Consider the following 21,051-nt stretch of genomic DNA (forward strand, 5'->3'; position numbering starts at 1 on the left):
ATTTATGGCAGGGTAAAACCTTGTGTAAACGTCATTTGCACCAGTTATTAGGAAGGTGTGGCAGATAGGTTGGAGCTGCAGTACAGCAGGGGTTCTGCCAAGCAAACGATTGATCATGGTAAGGTTAGAAGGCGGAGTAGATGGGTTGTCAGAACCCTGAAGATATTTAGGTCCTCATTACTGGGGGTCACAGTATCCATGACCTGCACGTTCAGCTGTGTCGCTTGAGTGCTCATGCACTAACAGCCAGGCTGCACTGTAAGCAGAGCCCATTCTCTGTCCCCGTGAATTCTGTTGGTCCCAAAAACTGTCCTTGATTGCCAGTGGGTTACAATTAAACTGGATTCCAAGTCCAGATTTAAAGTGATCACCATCAGAAATAAAAAATTATAGCGTAATATACAAGGATTGCAGACCACAAAGTCAGTCTGCAAATCTTTCTTAAAAATAATTGTGGATTGCTTTAAAATCAGTGCAGTATTTGTTGTCAAAGAAAACTTGTTAACATGCTTGGGTGTCACTGCACAGTGGGGAATTGTTCTTGCCACCATCTCCCAAGGTTGCCTTTTAAAAAAACAAACAATTTCAGCTAGTGGTGAAAGAGCTACAAAGTTGCTTAGCACTTATAAATTATATTCATATATATATTGTACCTTTGTACAAAGCCTTCACAAGGTGAGATCAAGGATGAGGTTTGAGGATGCAGATGCATTTTATTAGCTGAAGAGTAGGGCAGTACTTAATAGTAAATTTTCTATTCTCGGTGGTAATTCACGACTTTGCTCGTTGCAGCAGTTAGTAGACAGTTTAATGTAAGAACTCTGTGTTTGCCTTCTGAACCATAATTAACTTCCAAATTCGCGTATTCGTTGCAGAAAAATGCCATGTCTTCCATAGCAGTTGCGTATAGTGTAAATAGAGAAATCAAAATGACTGTTTTGAGAGCCCCCTGTGTCTAGTGCGTGCCTTCAGAGGCTACAGGACTTCAGGAACAGAGATGAATGGACACAGAAGCGAGTGCAGCCGAGTGAATCCGAAAATCCTGCTGACCGACCTGTATGTGTTTTCTCCACGGGGGCAGAAAGAAGCGTGACTGTGAAGGGAGAGACGTAACAACTCCCTACCTTCCACAGCTCCTTCTGTGGGGGGAGACTGTGCGCAGACTTGTGCTTACTAATTAACTTGCCAGAGAAGAAAATTCACACAAAAGAGAAGAAGTCTCATTTCTTATCGTCTCGGGTTTTTTTCCCCTCACATGCATGCAGCGACACTGAGCACTTAAAGCTGACGTTAACCCGTTAGCGGCGAGACGCAGGAGCTGCCACGAATAGATCCAGTATCCACGACCCCGGTCGGCTGACCGGGATAGGACCTCGTGTTCCTCTCGCACTGGACTCGTATCTTTCCCCCCCTCCTTCGCTTCTTTTACTCCTTGGACTGGTTCTAACTCCCGTTTTGTGGCTGTTAATTACATGAAGTGGATTGTTGTGCTCGCTACAAACTCAAACCGGGACTAAACGTTGTGGTAGAGAGACGGAGAGAAATGCCAACGGCCGTGACAAAGAGGAGATTCAGTAAGTGCACGTTATCTCTGTCTAAATGTCCCCCATTGAACTTGAGACGCGGCTTTTAGCGGTGCCGTTAAGTTGCATAACTTGCGGATTTTTTTTATTGTTCAAACGTTCACGAATTTGTTTGTTAAAAGTGGAAACACTTAGAAAAAATGGCATTAAAGGTGCACTACGTGAACTGCTGTCGTTCCGTTTGGGGGGGAAATGGGGCTCCGACTAACCTCAGACAGCCACGCACACAGTTTGTTGCTGTTTTATACATGCTAACTCTAAATGTATAGCTAACAGCAACTTTTATTTCAGTGCCGAATGAGAGCGACTAATATGTGGTCCGCTTGAGAGACGGTCCAAGAAATATCCTGCCTCTCATTTCATAAAGAAAGCTACCCACTCAGATGTAGGTAAAAGGGAAAAGATGAGGTGGAATATTAATCTTATTTTTTCCTTTTCTTTTTTTGTAAGCGCAAACCTGCGCATTTCATAGATTGCATGCACTTTTCAGTGAGCAGGAGTCTTCGCAGGACCGAAATCTTTAACCATGCTGAAAATCTGTCGACAATTACTAATGAAAGAATAAACGGGGGGAGCAGTGGTGGTCTTTGGGCTGCGAGCCCATCGTCACCCTGTTTTTCTTTCTTCTTTCATTCCTTTTTTTCGCAGGGTGTGTAATTGCGATGCGGTGATTTTGATCCCATTTTGATCATTACAATAAAGAACGATTTGCCCGGAGGTCCTAGCTGTCTCCAGACCTGGCTTTTTCACTTCGTGCGAGCGTGCATGAGTGCGCGGGCACGTCGGTGAGTCCTCACCCCCCCTCTGGCATATGAAATCTTTGCTCTGTCTTTATTTATCATTACCAGACAGGTCGGTGAGTCCTTGTATGCCCATCAGTTGCAGAGGCTCCTGTCATGTGTGTCTCATCCCTCACACTTGCTGCAGCACTGGCTGCAGAGGAAGGTTTCATGTCAAGAAACTGCTCCTTGCATCTCTGGCAAGAAAAAGAATAGATTTCATCACCAGCTCTTCATGAGAGACTTTAATTGTGGAGCAATTTTTATGACAGCGTTTACAATTTGCAGGTGCGCCACATCATCTGATAACCTCGAGGCCAGTTCAGATCGTGAACAGATGTCAATTGGTTTTTCACTGGGTGGATATACATATAGATTCCTCAGCATTGCATCAATCCCTCGCCCTGTTGGGTTTATTTAAAGAAAGGATTGGAAGCAATTTTGCAGGGTTGGTTATATGCTGAAGTGGGCTCATGGCCGTGCTTTATCAATACACGAATCCGTTTAAAGCTGTCACAGACACAATGAGGAGAGCTAACCATGAGCCACACTGTAACAGGATGATACAGGGTGAGTTAGTTTCTTGGAATTGCATCAGAGGCTCTCTGCAACCAAATCCTGGGCCCTGCTGCATGTTTGGGTTTCTAACTGCCAGCTGAAAAAAAAGTGACCCGGTGTATTTCTATTCTACATTTGTAGTGAGCTGTCCTATAGATGGTGTGTGGCTTATGCATATAGATTATTTTACCAGCAAACGTACGGATTTGTCAAACTTGGATGTCATTGCTTTCCCAAAGTAGGTGATTCTGATGGTGCTTCTGTTTGGCTCCATGTTTCTGAATTATTCTGGTGGACAGACATGTTATCAATTAAGCGTGTGTTGACAGAGCTGGAGCGTTAAGATTTTCTTCAAATTGCTTTGGATGGATTGTAGGGGAGTTAGAGTTTTTTGCTGTGTTTATCTTGGCTCATTTTCCTGTTTACTCTATTTTTTTGCGAGCTGTGAAAGCTATTGCAGAATGAATCTATATCTTTTTAATGCTCTCAGTGAAGTGTGTTTGTATTTTTGACCATGGTATATGTTTGTTTGAATGCTGGCACATCTCCCCCCCCCCCCCCCCCCCCCCAAGAAAAGACGTGACTTATTTGACTGTGATTGCCGCAGGATTATACTCTGGCCCACGATTGCTTGCTTGTTTTGTTTTGGATTTTGTGTGTGTGTGTGTGTGTGTGCAGGAAAATATCCTAGGCCCTTAGGCGGTGACGTCATTGTGCACACTGAAATTAAGTAGTTCTTATTACTGAGGTCAATCAGCACTTTGCTAATTTCTTTGCTGATTAAAATTCATTGTTTTATTCTCCAGTTTTCAGAGCAGATATTAAGCAGATCAAAAAACTTTAGCTAAGAAATCTGCTTTAGTTAAGATACTTTTTGGTCAGCTTGAACTGCACTGTAGACAAAGATGTGTTCTGCAGTGTTTCCCACAGAATTAGACTGGGTTTGAGGTATGTAAAGGATAAGAGATCATTACTTTGCTGGTTCTCCTTCAGTCGTTCTCACATCATTTGAACTGACTTCATCTTAATTGTCTGGAACTGCAGGTAGAAACAATGACTTCTGTCCTGCTCTCCAGCGTCAGCAAGTTCAGCGTAGCAGCACCAACAGGTGTTTCCCACCTGCTGCAGGTTCTACTTCAGAATGACCGTTTAGCTTCAGAGCAGAACAAGAGCTACAGTTGGCAGATGCAGTCAGAGATGGTGGAAGGTTGCTGAATGACATTGAGGACCACAACAGCGATCTGTCAGAGGGAAAACATTAGACAGGAAGGACCAGGGCTAAATGGCTAGTAGCAACTGAGCTTTCAAAATAAGAGTATCTATAAATAAATGAATAAAATTTTTATTTACAAAATATTGCAATACTTGGACAGTCATTAATATACCTGCACAGCTTGCCTAAGTGTGTGTTTTTAGATACACTTTTTAAAGCCATTTAAAGCCATTTTAAACCCAAATTCTGAGAACAGGATTTGTGACATCGCATCGAGTTTGGAAGATAATCCTTGTCCACTGGGAAATATACAGTGTTGTCCAGAAACTTGAAGCTTGCATTGCTGATGAGAATGGGCTTTTGTGATGAGGGGGACATCTTGCATTCAGTGGTAGCGATGCACCGATCGATGTGCTGGTAATCTGAATCGGCTGGCTTGCTGCTGATTTAAGCTGACACTCACTTTCTTTTCTAGCAAGGGAATTTAGGTTTATACTGCAGAGGAAGTTTTGGTGCCCACCCAGGGAGGTTTCATCCAGGTCTGAAGAAAAATCCACTTTCCTTTTAAAGATTGGAATACCTAGGATGTCACTTCCTCGGGTGGGATACTCAGGCATTTGTATTAATCGAAAACAAGCAAATAAACAACACAAAACAGGAAAATGCAAAGATTTAAGTTGAAAAAGATAAGGGAGTGATTGGATTTACCCCCTCCTACACACACACACACACACACACAAAGCCAGGAAAAAAACAAAAAATTTGATTTTACAAATAAATCACATCAAATAAAAGGCTTTTTATCAAAGCATGGCATTTCTATACATCTAAAGCAGGCCTGTAGGCAATCATTATCAACATGATAGTTTCAGGTTTTTGGTATTCCTTTAAATGGTGGAAAGCTGTCACAATTAATTTAGCAAGGACACACACACACAAAGTAAAAGTAACGATACTCTAACCTGCTTTTAAAATATTTGAGTGAAAAATGAGGTTTTTCACTGAGGATTTACTTTCCTTTTCATGTTGTTGATTTGTTGTGTTTGTTGGCCTCAGTACATCTTTGGCCTTTGTGGTGATTTGTGTATTCTTGTGTAGGGTATTTCCTAGCAGGCCTGGTTTGGGGCTAGTAGCCAGAGCATCTGCCTCAGCTCCCTCATATGCCGGTACTCCCTGGCAGGGGCTGGGCTGAATGGCACTGTTAAGGAGCTCCAGCTCCTCTGTGGCCACACATTGAAAAACCACTCGGCACAGCCCTCTCCCCGCCGATGCTTTCTCATGCTTTCAGTATGGGTAAAATCTTGGTAATTTCAGGGCCCTGAAGTTCTAATGAGAGGTTTTGCCCATAGTGCGTTGGTCTGTGGTGGGCGGGATCAGCATTTCTCAGGTTTATAGGGGATTATAACTGTTCTGAGATGCCTCACTGGCCCACTGTCAGGGCGTTGGCACAGAAAAACCAAAACTCTTTTTTTTTTTTTTTTTTTTAAACCACTCAAACTGGTTCAAACTGGTTGTGATGTGTTTCTGGCATAGAATTTGTTTGTCTGTAAGCTAAAGTTTACAATCAGAGCTGCAAATCAGGTCAGTAACTGTAGGTATAAGGGTTCAGATTCACATGCACATATGAGGTGTGCTGATTTTTCCGCCTAGGGGATCAGGATATCTTGCCGTTGCATCTATGGGGATGCTGCAAGCAGCAGCTATTGTCCTTTTTAGCATCCCATCCCCACATAGAGACAGGGTGCTCTTAGTAGCACGCATGGTGGATTTTTAACAATGCCTGTTCCTTAACGTCAGCAGCATAGAGGCAAAGAATGATTTACTACTCTGTCTGCAAGGGTAATGTAGGAGCAATTTGACTGCTGATTGAAACCAGGTCTACCATTTCAGAGTCCACTGGTGGCATTATAAACCATTTACACCAATGTTTTACAGGGCACCTCTGCATTTGGAAAAGTGGAAACAGACACAGGGGCTAAAAATGGCCTGCTCTACCATGTGCCCCCCCTTTTTTTTTATCCATTCCTTGTGCGGTTTGTTGTTTTTTACTTCAAACTATGTGAGTGCTACTGAGTGAAGTAGTGAATACAGATGACATTGAAAGGTCATATGTTAGGTTAATCAGTTCTGTCTGTTTTCATTTAGGCAGTCGGAGATATAGGGGGTCCATCTGCTTTTGATTAGGCAGCCTTTTCCCTAAGTGGTAAAGCTTTTCTCTCCAGCTGCTGAGAGTGAATTAGAGCCATGGTCCAATTTGTTTGTGGAGACCTATGGACATGTATGTAACTTGACTTGCACTTGTGTATACATAAAACATCGCTATTACTTAAATGGACCAAGCAGCGTCGATTGAGTTTTTACTTTGAAGCACAAATCGACTCGTTCCACAGTTAAAGTGTCACTGAAGAGCAAGAAAAAGCGAGTTTTCAGAGAAAAGTTCCAAGACTAATGAGTGAAGAATGCTGGAATTTGATGGCTCAGCCTTAAGGATATCAGTGATCTGTTATTGCCTCTATTTATGACAAGAACTCAAGAAAAGCTGCAGTAATTTCACAAACCTGTCAGCTGAGGCCAGTGACTCTGGTGGAGTGGGGCTTTATTGGTTGCTTTATAAGTTGAGTTAGTGTTGCTGTATCTCACTTGTATTATTTAAAAATATTTAATAAAAGCTGGATATTTTAACATTTGTTAAAGCAAAGATGCAAACATCAGTGAAAACGGTTGGCATTTGCTGCACTATAATTAAATACTGTCTTTAAAAGGGTTTTTGATGCAACTTTTGAAGAACTTTTGAAGATTTAAAATCCCGAGAGCCCAGAACATCACCGTCTCTTTTTTTCCCTGTTAACAAATTTTCTGATGTGAGAAATGGAAACTCTGGACAACTGTGGGACATCATACACACAATGTGCAGTTAGCTGCCCATTGGTATGCATAACAAAGTCTACAGTGAGATGTAGAAACTGTTGCTATTCATCTGCTGTCCCTGTGATCTCAGACAGTCCCAGATGGCTCTGCATTCTCAAAAGGCCATCTAATTAAAACCCGTAACCCCCAAAACACACAGAAGTGGGGTGTCTTGAGTTTAGTAACTGTTTTATTTTTTTTTAAACGTCCTATGTCAGCATTCCTGCTTTTTTGTATGTTTTCTTTTCAATTAAGCAAAAGAGAAAGATCAGGATCATGTGATTTGTTCTTAATGATGGCATTGTGTTTATTTTTGCCTTTTATTAAGAGGAATGTGATTCTTAAGTAGAGAATTATCAATAATAATGAGTTTGGGGCCTACTGATGACGATGCTGCTGATGGCTTGGAAAAATGTACAGTACAATGTCGTAAGTACTTATACAATAAGTTAAGTTACGATAATATATCCATGGAAAAGTGGCTTAGAAATTACTATCTGAAATACACTGAATATCACTGCCTCTGTGTTCTCAAAAGAAAAAAATATTTTCTGCTTTTCTGATTGCTAAATTATAGCGTATAACATGCTTGTTGTAGCAACACGTTGTACAATGTAGCATAACTCAGTGCGGCGATAAATCAGGCTATTGACCATGCAATTTCCTCAGTATCTGTTCAACAGCAGTGATATGGTTGTTCATCTGAAGCGATGTCTTGTGGTTTGGCACTACATGAGAATGTTTTTGTTGCATTGTATGTGGCGGCTTTTGTTTTTGTATCATCCCACTGAGAAACCTCTTGCAGAGACTAAACTCCATTGTTACACTTTGTGCTCTCGAATACCGTAGTTTTATGCCTTCATAAAGATGGTATCATAGTAAATTGAAAATGGAAACATGAGACTCGTCCTCAGGCAGACCTTATTTTTGCGGTGTTGAAAACATATGAAATTGTAATGCCACTGTAATGCATCAAATCCAAATGTGAATTTTATGAATTAGAGTCCAAATAGCTTCATGTGCTCTACACTTGCCGCTCGTGGGTTATTACTTCTTTTGAAGGAGACGTTGACATCAGTTTTGTGGATGCTGAGGCTCGGGCTTTGCCACTGTAGAGGGTATTATCCCATCCTGTGTACTGGTAAACGTATCGGGCTGTTGACAGGAACATGCAACGCACGTCTAAGGCCTCGGTGCCTTGGCCGTTCATCTGCCCAGTCAGCAGAAGTCTGCAGATGACGCACTCTTTCATTTTAGACAAATGCTGGATGGGGACAAATGGATAGAGCAGCAGTTCAGCGGCTGGTGTCATTCGTTGCGCTTGTCATTGACTACCTATTCTTTTCAGCTTCTCATCTAATTAGGGCACACTGACTCACATAGTCTCACAAACACACAGATTGGTACCTGAATTGATGCAGAACATTACATGAAGGTCAAACAGTCAGCTGTCTTATCAAGCTGATTTAAATGTCACATACATAGATTAATCACTGAGTGCAGTTCACAACGAGCTAGTTTTTCACCCTAAACACGGTTTGACTTCTCGATTTTCAGAAATATTGCCTTACACTAACACTGGGTAAATTATCTTTAGAAAAATAGGAGACATGCCCATCTTTCATTTAGTGCTTTACTGTTCTTCATTGACATGTTGCAGCATAGTTGCCTAAGTGATAATGGGAAACATTTGACAGTCATAATGCAATTTTCCAGTTATGTTAAGAATCATGACTTTGCAAGTTTTATCTCGCATGCGTTCTTTCTTTAGATGGATGTTAGTACACTCCAGCTTTCTTTCTTTTTTTCCCCCAAAAGCTCCTTTGCTCAAGGGAATAACTGTCCAGTCCATTACCAGCTTTGGTGAGAATATGGTTATACGAGGACATGGATTCTGGGCGCTCTTTAAGGTGCAAAAATCTTCCGAAAAAGAGCAAGAAATCAGTATGAAGAGAGGACACTCGTCAAATTCCTTTTAGCGTACAGCCTCTGTAAAAGCAGTTGAAGTCTCACAGTTGGTTTGGTTTTTAGAGGCTTGGTAATATTGAAATTGTGTCAAGACAAGACAAACATTTTTTTTCACACGTAAACAAAAACTGAGTAACTGACCTTGAGATGGTTGTGGCAAGTGAATTGTGACACATGAGCCCTCGTTGGCACTAACTGGTCATGCTAAAACACAACAGTTAATGGAAGAAAAGTGCATGCCTTGCACTCAGTCTGCCTCGCTGATATGGCAGATGGATAGGATTTTAGGGAGTGGGGGTGGGGCTCTTTGGCAGTGAGGGACAGAGATGACAGCTCTTCGTCTGTGGAGGGCTACCGAGGGCCTTGGCTCTGAGCACCTATTGTGTCCTCCTGACAGAGCCTTGATGCCATCAACGACCATTAGTGTTGACAGCATGTCATCGTGTCACACTGCAGCTCACGGTGAAGCAGTGAATAACTAAGAGCAGCAAATAAAAATGGCACACTGAGAAATAAACTGGATTTTGTAATGTGAGTCTGAAGATTTTTGTCTCCTATGTTTTGCAGGAAGGCTTGTCAGAGTTTATAAAAGCTGAACAGACCCAACACTTCATTTGAAATAGAAATATCCACTTCAAATAAATCACAAAGAATACAAAAACAATCAAGCTACAACAAAAAGACTAAATTATGTGCTGTCTAAATCTCATCTTGACTTTTGGCCTTTCCTTCGAGTGAGACGGTTGGGAAAGCTAGTGTTATGACACAAGTGAAGACAAGTGACTCCAATAAAGCCATGTAATGAAATAATTCAGTAAATGAATTAAGGGCTGAGCAATGCTTAAACGAGGACTTTTCCCACGGCTAGTCGCGCATTGCACAAACCCCCCAAAAAACCTAATAATATGAGGCTGCCAATAATGTGCCATCAGGTCTCTAACTTGTACTTGTGAAATACTGAAATGTGTAAAGTATTTATATATTCAGAGTATAAAGGATAGCATCTTTAGGGTCTCTGGCGTTAAACAGGTGATAACAATCACAAACATATGTGAATGTTTATTCTTTTTTTTTTAATTTATATACTTTTATGATAGTTTGATTCCTTTAGGATGTTATTCGAGTAAGATAACAAGATGGCCACAACAATCACAACAGGGGGACAAACCTGCAAAATTTTGTACATTTAGGCCTCACGTACACGGGTAGTTTTGAAAACAGAGATTTTATTTTATTTTTTTTTAAATCCGGTCCACACACGCAGATTTGAAAAAATATCTCTGTCCATATGTAAATGCAAAAAATTAAGTCAAACACTGTTAAGAACGCGCCAAATCCTAACCGCGTAGAAATGTTGGCCAATCAGAAGTCTTGAAGCCGGAGAGGGAAAGAGTAAGCAAAACCTTAGAAGTCTTAGTTTCACTTATCCAAAATGCCATTGACATGTGAATGAAAGGCCCAAACACATAGAAAAAGCTGCATTTTCAAAAATATTCATGTACATGTGGAGGTAGTTTTACACTAAACAACAAAATCTGCTGTAAAGCCAATGTGGAAATGCAAAAAAAAAAAAAAAAAAAGTTCCTTCGGTGGCCACTTGAAGCTGGCTCTGAAAGCATCAATCGTAAAGTACTCACCAAAGACTCTTCTGTTAAAATGCCCAACTCTACATCATTAAATAGCATAGGGGTTTTTGTGGGGGGTTTTATGTTTTGGTCTGAAAAACCTTTTTGGTTTCCCCCCCTTCAGATATCACTTTACAAGTCACTCAACTGGAGTCTGTGTTGTTGGTTCTTGTGGAGCATTTCGATGGACCAATATTTGTAATACTTTTGCTGTGTGCTACAGACTGTCCTAGGAGTGTGCTCCAGTTTTAATGAAGGAAATTCTAGTATTTTATCAGTCTGTAACTTTGCACTAACTCCAAAATATTAACTTGGCAGTGTCCAAAATGGTAATGAACATTAGGCTTCAAAATGCCTAGTCCAGAGCAAATGGGACGCATTCCCATTGACCTTAACAATAGTAAATAACCATATGCTTTTCTTTAGTGTAAGTCCACCTTCTCTGATATTATAAAAAAAAAAAAAAAACTTTAAATTTTTAAATTGCATTTTAAAAATTGCCAACAGATAAAGCTGTAGTGTCTGATACTTTCCTTGAGGGATTTGTTTTAGTGTTTCACTCCCATCTCTCTGCAGTGAAGTAAAAGTAAGAGGGAATGGAGAAGCGCTGAGACTTTTGAACTTGCTTTTAATGGAATATCTTTGCAGTGACCAACATGATAAGTTGTTTCCTGGATCCCATTTATATATAAATATGGGCTATGATAATATAAATGGCCCTGTGTGTAGGTGCACATAACCAACATTCATCAGACTCACAATAAGTACATTTCAAGGTTACACACTGCAGTGCACAGCTGAAATCCTGTCGAATTTTCCTAACTGTAGTCAGAAAGTAATGGAATATCACAGCATGAGGTTACAGAGTGGTTTAGGTGGTGGAGGGAGGGGAACTCATTTGGCTCTGTTGGTACTAAATGGAATTTATTGTAGATTTAATGTCTATGGACATTGGATAAAAGACTGCTTTCCATTTCAACAAGGTCTAAAGGTTATTTTCCATTACCGCACATTCATGGGTGTGGTAGATCTTCCAAATAAATAAATATTTATTTACTCATTTTTTTTATGTTTCTTTTTATAGTGGCAAATACACAAGCATAAAATGCAAAATACAGCATATCATAGTATTAAAGCTGGAGCTAATTTTCAGCTTTTATTGCTAGATAGATTTTTGCTTTAACTTAGAACTGTATTTAATATCGTACACAACATATACGCTATTATACAAGACAAACTACAAAAATATTAAAAAATACCCAACCTGTTCCCTAGAAGGATGCAAAGTCCCTGATGACTGATGACTACGTGCACTGGATCAACAAATGTGACTTTATTTTCAATCTTAGTTTTAATTCTTGGAAATTTTGGATTCTTGCAAGAATAAAATAGTAAACCCTTACAAGAAGAAGGCTAAGGCATTCTTAGTCTTCATAGATACACCTGAGAAGTGAGCTAGTTTGCATTTAATGATTTAATGATGGCATTAAAACTTGGCAATTTCTTTGAACCTGACTTTAATGAGATATTGCCAGTTGCAAATTTTAAAAAGTGTTATAAAATAATAGTGTAGTCAAATTGTTTAAGCTAATCCACAATCTTTTTGGAAACATTTCTTTTACTATTACAAAAATGATTTTGATTAAATTAACTTGAACAAATTTGTCTTAGAGCAAGTTGCAAAGTTTCCCTCAGGAAAAAGTGACGTATACGTAAACAGTACATGTCTATTTCACAGGAATAGATATGTCTTAGTCCACATTTACATGTTCTGTGTTTTTTCCCTTCTTTTTTTTTTTTTTTTTTTGAATGTCTCTTGATGATTAGCAGCCTAGAAAAAAGTTTTGTTTTCATGTCAATGCTGCAAGAGTTTCTGAACATATTTGACCTGGAAGGAGTTTTCCCAAAGGTCTATGACCTAAAACTGCATTTGCATGTGGATGACAGACATAGAACAAGCAGTGTTTTGGAAGAAAAAAAACAAAACTGTGTGCTGTTGAACAAGACCTTTGTTAGACATCCCTTTTAGGCTTATATTATAAGTTATATTATGTCAGTGTCATTAATTGTTTTTTTTTGTTTTTTTTGGTGTTCTGTAGTATTGTATTCCTATCCTGCATACTAATTTGCGGTGGAGGGTCTGTTCTTTCTTTTAACCTGGTTTTCGTCAGCTCTGAGTCATTATGATTTATAACTAAATTTTTTGGATTTTTTTTTTTTTTAGTCATAGCTCAAACATTTTACTTTACTGACACCCTTTGTTTGTGCCTACCAGGAAGAGTCAAGAGGACCCTATGGACTCAGCAAGGTGAGATCCATGTTACAGCTCCACTAAAAGGGCAATGATTCATGAGGCTAGCTCTTCTGTCCCTGGGGCTGGGAGGAATAGCTGGCATTATCTTCTGCAAATGGGTTTGAAAATGCTCTTGGCCAGGTTGACCAAGGCTGATTTATAGCTCAAGATGCGCTGAATGGCTTGGCTCTCATTCCCAGCATAAGTATGAGCCCCTACTACCACCGCATGCCTAAACATGCACACAGAAATGCAAGTATACTTACACCTCGCCCAGTTCACTGCGTTCAATCTGCAGTTGTGAAGTTTTCAGCAGACGAAAAGAAACAGAAGTAAATTTATGACATCAGAGCAGAATAAGTAGTCTGTAGTTCTTAATGTCAGCCCAAGGATAAGCAGTTTTCTACCTTTATCTTTCTTTGTCAAAGCGTATATACAGATACGAACCTTATCCTTGAGTTGAAGTTGGAACCACTGTCAAAGAAATAGAAATTGCCTCCGAAAAAAATTATTCCTTTTTATCTTGAATCGAAGATAGAGCTCCTCTTTCAGAAATAGTGTGAAACAGTGCAGTTAAGCTTCTCTGGACAGCTTAGTCTTAAGAATTTTCTTTGAGTGTTTCCCATCCTAATAAGTTGTATTTCCATGTCTGATCTTTGGATCCTCTTGGCAGCTCTGAATTTGTTCCAGCCAGGTAATATTGCATACAGTACTTGAGATAAGACGGCATAATCTGAAAATGTTTGGAAAAGCTTGAGTCCCTTGAAATGGTGCCCATTTATTTAAAGCCTTCAATTGTCACAAAGCAATTAATGTGGCAAACAACATCACCGTGCCTCTCGGAAGGGCTCAGGATTCTCTAGTCCCTATTAAGTCAGGCACTCCCCTCTCTGATTCCCATGCTGTTTCCTATGTAACATATAGAAATGGTCTCATGCTTCACACGCAAAGGGGCATTAGTCACATTGTCAGGTAAACGAGGACTGCGTATGAACAGGCGGATTGTAATTGAAGGTCATAACGACATCAAACATGTCCTTTCTTGTGATTGCATTTAGCCTTTTCTTATAGAATTGTAGGGACCGGCAGAACCAGAAATCGGGAAATCATATTACAAATAAGGCTACACAAACTAGATATGACTTAGTTTGTGAAACGTCTAAAATGCAAACTGACAGTGAATGTTTTAGCCAACATCACCTGCTTGTAGCGTTGCAGCAAACCCCTTTTTAGAAGATTCCTAGCTCTGTCTCACCATTCTTACGTAAGATCCAAAGGAAGGCAAAATGTGAGCTCAAATCTTGAGCCTCTGGAATTCAGTAGAGGATCAGCAGCAGTAACTCTGGATTTTAATGAGTGACATTTAAAGTCTCTCTGTGTTAGAAGTCTCCGCATGATGTTTGTCCAAGCTATTATGTATCTTCTCCTGCACCCCCAGCCCCTCATCAGAAAACCAGCTTTTCCAAGCAGGTTGTTAAAGTTTGTAAACGGTGTACTTACAAGTGGATTATTTAAAAGGTCCCCGTGTCAGACAGATCTTTATCTGGCGGCTTGGCAGCTTGACTCTGGCTCACTTGGCTTCCTGTGTCTGCATGTTGATTAGCTTGTTTTTCTCCCCTTCCCTGGCTTTGGTGTGTAGGTTTCTGAGCTAGCTCGTGTCGTGTAATATAGGCCAAGCTAGGGAACTTTTTAACTTATTTTCCAGTAGAAATATATTTTTAAGAAAACATCAACTGATAAGATAAGACTACGTTATTATATTAAAACGAGTTCATTTTTTATGTAAAAGGAAACTAAAGACATGAGAAGCTACCAACTGTAGTTCTAGCTAGCTGGTGATGCTGAATGTTGAGAATGCTCGTTTGGGCCCATTGAGCTAAGCCTCCTGACTCGGAACAATAAAACTGTGATCAAATACTACCCTTAGATAGAAAGAGAGAGTTCAGTGTATCTTGACTGTGTGAAGATCGTTAGCGTTACAACAGACCATTGAGAGCCCCATTAAAGCACTGAAGCTTATGAGTGGCTGGCCTCAAGTGTAAAATAAATGACAGTGGATGAAGGAAGTTGAGTGCTTGACATCAGATTTTGTCATGTTTGTTTGTTCAGCACTTGTTTGATGAAATACTCTTAAAGTAAATTCTCTACATACAAGCATTTTTTCTCTCAGTTGTTATTATTTTAGTGTTGATTTTCTTCTTTAACCTGAAAGTGTGTCTGTTGGGAAAACAGACACTAATTTGCCTTTTCGGCACAGACCAGTAGAGTCCATTTTCTACACATCTGATATGTTTTTGTTTTTTTTAATATATAGTTGTCAGGCAGGCTATCATTTCAGACAAATAAGTATTCGGACCACTTTCTAACTCTTTGATTAGCTTACTGTTGTTGTGCCCCATCACTGAGAGCGGTGCTTTTGGATAAAGAAAGGCAAAGGTAATGTTTAGCTGAAAAGTGCATTTTTCCCATGGATATCACTCTGCTATGTCTTCACTGAGTATTTTCAAAGTAAATGGGAAAGTAGATTGATAGTGCTGTTTGTGATTGCTTTTCATGTATGAAGCTCTGAAGTGATAGAGGCAAGCGTCATTGCCCACCCATACAAAGCTTACGAGATGGGGTTTGAAGTGAAAAGCATGAGACATGCTGCGAGTCTGACCCAATGAAAATAAAGAAAAGCTGTTAAAGTTTTTGTTATCTTTTCTTCTCAACGATTGAGAAAATCATAAACGTTTGATTTAAGAAAGCCCGATGCAATATTTCAACAGTCTTTACAACCTTTTTTCCCCAATATTTTATTCTTGCCTTTTCACAGAGCGTAGTTACTAGCATGACACCATGCCTTAAATCTTTGTTCTAAAAATGATCAAAAATGAGGCTAAGGCAAGTACTGAATAACAAGACATTCACTATTATGAAGCGTCATAACCCAGAAAAAAGGTATTTCTCACATTTGCTTGTTTCAGGTCTTATCTATGCTTTTGTACCTGCACAAAGCTGAGCCACTTTGATCTAATCTGAAAGTAATGTTCAGGCATACTTTATCTGCTGAGGTACCACAACCAAACAAACAAACATCAAAGTAGAAAGTTGGGAAATGAGTAAGATTATTTTAATTGAAAAAATAATTGGAGTTCTAAATGACTCTTTCAGGAGAAAACCTTTGCATAATATTGATAGAAAGCAGCAAATATGGTAGCCACAGTTTGGTCAAAGTTATCATAATTAGGTTCTCTGAAATGACGCACAACTTTTAGAATAGTTTTGACTTATATTTTGGACAGTGTCGCATTGTTGGTAAATGTCTTGGTAAGGTTATTTTTTTGCATCATGTAAAATAAAACGAATCCACATGTTAGTGCTGCCATTTTCACTGGTCAAAGTGATAATGTTCTTTACAGCCGGAGATGGAAATTTTTAATGAACCGTATTAGCCCATGTTAGTCCTTGTGCCTGTTACTTTATTATCCGTGCACCAGCCCTCTGGCGTTGGGATTATTCCAATCAGATATGTCAGGTCTCTTATATAATGCTACAAAGTTCACGGGCAGCTTCATGTGGGTGTAAATTAAGATCAGTGTTTCTTTTAGACGTATTTGATGGCTCTATAGTTTTGTTTTAATGAGCTATGATTATCATTACCTTTTAATAATTAATTTGCAAATGAAATATTAACGAGTGTCTGGATAGTGTTTGCTGTATATAGGTAGCGGGAATGTTGAAATGTTTGCTCCTGTAGTATGTTGCCAGCTTTTTTCATGAAGCTTTGCCTTGTGCCAGGTAGCTAGTGAAAAATAAGAATTTCTTTCTGATCAGTTGGCTGCTTAAAGAAATGGTGGTACATTTGACCTTCTGGATTGCTTAAATAAACCCATGAACAAATAAACCATTGAATGCCAGTAACCATTAGTCTTAGTAAGTGCAGGTTTCTGGCTTTTGTCATTGTACTTGAGGTAATATTTGCAGAGGTTTAACTGTGAATAACTGAACCTTTCTGACAGGTAGTGGGCTGGATAGTATTATGTACTGCTTACAATGTTCCACTGGGGTGAAAAAAAAGGTTGGGTTGGAAGCGATCCAGGACCTTGTCCTGACTACACAGGAAATTGTAACTTTGTCGTAATTTGTCTGGAGGGACTCGAACATAATGGTTTTACAAATTGTACAGATTTGTAGCTGCACGTTTGTGATCTGATCACCCAAGGAAAACATAGGTAGCAACAAGGTCACAGACCCAGAGACTTTCCATAGCTCGCAGTGAAATGTATTCCAGTCCCTGGTTTTGGTTCAGAATCAATAAAGTGAAGTCCTCCAAAATGCCAACAAACTAAAATGATTTATAAGATAAGCAAAAATTATTTGTGGTCGTCTGCATATTCATTGCTGACTTGTCCCATTATTCAGAGACTCATTTACATTTTAAGCAGCATATCATGGTCAAGGACTGTGTGTTCTTCCTCCTGTGAACCTCTGGAGCATTGCAATGAGTTTACTCTTTGAGGAAAGAGATGGGCCTATTGATTAGAGACAAATTGACCTGTGTTGGGAGCAGATGAGTAGTCACTCAGTTCTAAATCTAAAGCATGGCGGTGATTGACCTTGTTCAAACTAAATTAAGGCAACAAAAACATTAGCATGTATTTTGTAATTGTTTCTGAATATGCATTAATAACTTAATCACAGATTAGCAAGATCAATGGATGTATTTTACCATGAAGTAGTAAGGAAGGAAGATGCTTGCCAATTATCTCTCTCCCTCTAGCTTTTATCTGCAGGACTCTTTTGTCACAGATGTTAATTGCAAGTAAATGTTTGTCAATAATATGTCAGTCCATCTGGGCTGATAAATATGTCTTGCGTTGGATGTGTGACAACCTAAATATGAGCAACAAGTGCGAATGTTATGAAATGTCAAATGCGCAACGATTTGTTGATGAAATCACATCATTCTTGATTTCTAGCCAGTTAAAAGAAAAGTGTGACTTTCACAAAAACTGATGAGCTGAATTCTTCTGTGCTGTACTTCAATCATCAAAAAACAAACCTTAACAGACAGATCCCAAATAAGCCATTTTATTTACTTTATTTACCTAATTTATGTGCCTCGATTTAAGAGTCCCTGCTGGATGGGACTGCCTGCATACATACAGTCTGCCTAGCAGTTAACCAGCCAGGAGACAAAAAGAGAGAAAATAGCTTTACTTCAGTTGATGACAAGTAATAAGCCTCCTGGAAGTGCAGCAGAAGATGTTCTCTCCATGTGATAGAAGAAAAGCAGTAAACCTGCGGGGGAAACACAGATGTTGAAGACCTATATTAATGCAACCAATGAATATATTATTTGAGCCTCTTGGGTTTAAAATAAATATGAAATTTTTTAGGTGAAACAGCCAGCAAAAGAAAAGGCTTATCAGTGACATATTGTAGTTGTTTACATATTTTGAGCAAAATTTGTGGTGGCAGAAATGCACTGTATTTTTCACAGGGATATGCAGATGTGAATATGGTGCTTTACATATTTGTGTATGTGTTCTTTCCTCTGTGTTGCTGCAAGCACCCTAGGCAAAAGAATGATGAATTCATTGTTGCTTCTTCTGCACTGGTGCATCTTCTGTAACTATGTTTAAAGACCACTCTGGCATTTTTGCATGTTTTAGCCCACCCAATATGTGCTCGTGATGCTTGATGTAGCAGCTCTATAGCAGCTGGGCTTTGCTTTCTGTGTGCTGGCACTTGCAATGGCATGTGGTGTGTTCGTGTACTCTTGGGAAAGTCCAACACTAGAAAGCCAAAATGATGAACGTGAAGTAGGAAAAGGTTGTTTTTTTTTCTCTCCTTAGCTGCAGCTTGTGTTTATATTGACTGTGAAATAAGCCATCTTTACAATCCTCATTCTTTATGAAGCGTGGATGCATTTCAGCTATTGTCAAGCAGTAACAGTAGATTTGTATCAGGTTAATCTTTTTTATTTTTAAAAAAGCCTCATCACTCACTCTATTTTCTGTGCAAAAGTCATGGAGTAGTAGCTTTAGGGTGCTTTTATAATAATATATTTTTACAGTCAAATACAATTGTCAAGAAGTTGACCAAATGCACACACACAGGGCTATTGTTCTGTAATACAGAAATCATAATACCTCACAAGCATTTTTGCCTTGTTTGGGGAGCGATTTAAGTGACTGTGTCCAAAATGAGCAGAATAGAAGCACTGCAAAGCCTGACGAGCACTTGAAAAATTGCCCAACTCTGAATTAGACACAAAAAGCTGTGAAATTAAACAGTTCCTCACACGTGTGATAGATTTCAAGGTTATCTCCGTCATTAAACGATGGAGGAGACAGACATTTCAGGGTTCATGCCGGAGCCTGAAGAGTGCTGCGGCAGCCACAGGTCCAGAGCTCAGTAGGTGTCTATCCTGAGGCCCTCGTTCGCTGTGGTGCACTTCTCTAATGTGAGCTTGTGCTTCTTTGCATTAGCAGCAGTGATGCTTCCATTTGACCAAGCTGTTAACAAGTCAGTGCCATGTTTGTGTCCAATGCTAACACAGTAGGAGCAGCGAGAGTGTGCGCACACGGCTGGATCATCTTGGACACGTCAATAAACAGCCAGGGAAGATGAGGATTATATTGCTTCTGTCAATCTAGAAAGTCAGGAAAAGTAAATGACAGTTTTGCCTCAGGGTAGCACCCAATAATATAGTATCTTGGCTGCTGTGTATGTTATTAATCTTCATAATAAGGATTAGACCCACCAGCAGGCTTTGACAAAAACAATCGACCTGTCACTCGAGGCCAGTTACTCTAAAAAACCACCCAAAACTTTATGGCTTCAATTCAATATTTACCCAGTCTGCTGCGCCTGCCATGCTTCACTTGTCTGATCCCTCTTCCAACCAGCTCCATCAGCATTAAAGCGTCTTAAAAACCTAATTTGACTCTAAAGCCACTTAAATTTTTCTCAAGTCTTTTGTGCTTAATTGAAGTTTTTTTTATTTTTTATAATACACCTGGTATGAGCCACAAAATGCAGAAACAACACTTCATTTACTGTACAAAACTAGTGTTGGTAATTTTACATGATTATATGAGCATATTTTGTTGCTGGTTTATTATTACCACATTTAAATGCTTGACTTGGATCCTCTTGGCGCCTAATGCAAATCTCCAAAAGTCTTTCACCCCCATTTTTTCCCCCCAGATAAAAACATCAAGTTCAGACAGGTCGCTAGTATTCAAGCTGCTCGTTCTTTTATTCTTCTGCTGTTTGTCAGAGTTTAATGTGGTATTAATATAAGAATACTGATTTTTTTTTTTTTAAATGGGTATTGAAATTCTCTATTTACAAAAATCTAAAGGGTAGGAAAAGTAACAGAAACGTGTGAGAATTCTTTTTATATGCTTTTTTTTAAGTACTTCCTGTATCATCAGAAAGCTCAGTCTGAAATGAAATGTAATTTTGTGGATGAACCTGTGCAAGCTGCTTTGGACTTTGTGCCCCTTAATTAGTGATGCATTCAAGCACGATACAATTAATTGTTTAACATGATACAAATGGATCCAAAACAGTGTTTTCGTGTTGATTTTCTTAAAGGGTTTGAGAGGATACCCTGCCTGTCACTGTATCACAGCTGGGATACAGGCCCCGCTACCCTGAATTAGATAAATGGAAGAACATAAATAGATTTAAATGCACATTTTTCCCTTCCACATAAAGGAATCAGTCGTTCTTGTTGAAACTGCCTGCAAGAATGAAACAGAAAGCACTTAGAGTCACGTGCACGGGAAACAAACAAGAGTTTGAAGTATTTTGCGAAATGTGTTAATTTGAGCTTGATTTTCATCTTGGATTCACAAATTTGAATATTGAAATTTGTTCTCGCAGTCTCGCTGTTAGTCAGAGTGGCACTTTGGGGCACATATGACAATCTGCTATCAAGCAATCAAGATAGTGGTTTTATTGTGTATGGTTCAAAACGACCTATAGTTTACATGTTCCACCAATTACTGCGCGCAGCAGATGTATTTGGCTGATTTTTAAGGAAAATGACTGCAAACACAGACTAAATGGCCATACTGTAACTTGAGCCAGCAGCACCTTGTTTGTATGCTGGCATTGCTGCTTCCTC

The 21,051-nt window shown here is 39.4% G+C and overlaps 1 protein-coding gene across 6 annotated transcripts in view; it reads left to right on the plus strand.

Moving 5' to 3' along the window:
- The first annotated feature begins 1,094 nt into the window (after nt 1-1,094).
- LOC147308127 (receptor-type tyrosine-protein phosphatase F) overlaps nt 1,095-21,051 on the plus strand; it is a 159,181-nt gene continuing 139,224 nt past the window's right edge. For 4 of the 6 annotated variants that reach the window (XM_086272196.1, XM_086272208.1, XM_086272198.1 and 1 more), the window contains exon 1: nt 1,095-1,574. The gene's annotated coding sequence lies outside the window, so the exon portion shown is untranslated. The remainder of the gene's footprint in view (nt 1,575-21,051) is intronic. The other 2 variants (XM_086272204.1, XM_086272206.1) reach the window with 1 other exon arrangement.

Source organism: Aulonocara sp. 'chitande type north' Nkhata Bay, linkage group LG18 (assembly GCF_057382095.1).
Source record: "Aulonocara sp. 'chitande type north' Nkhata Bay isolate Kocher_YH1m ecotype deep benthic linkage group LG18, A_spYH_male_GT1.1, whole genome shotgun sequence".
NCBI classification, from domain to species: Eukaryota; Metazoa; Chordata; class Actinopteri; order Cichliformes; family Cichlidae; genus Aulonocara; species Aulonocara sp. 'chitande type north' Nkhata Bay.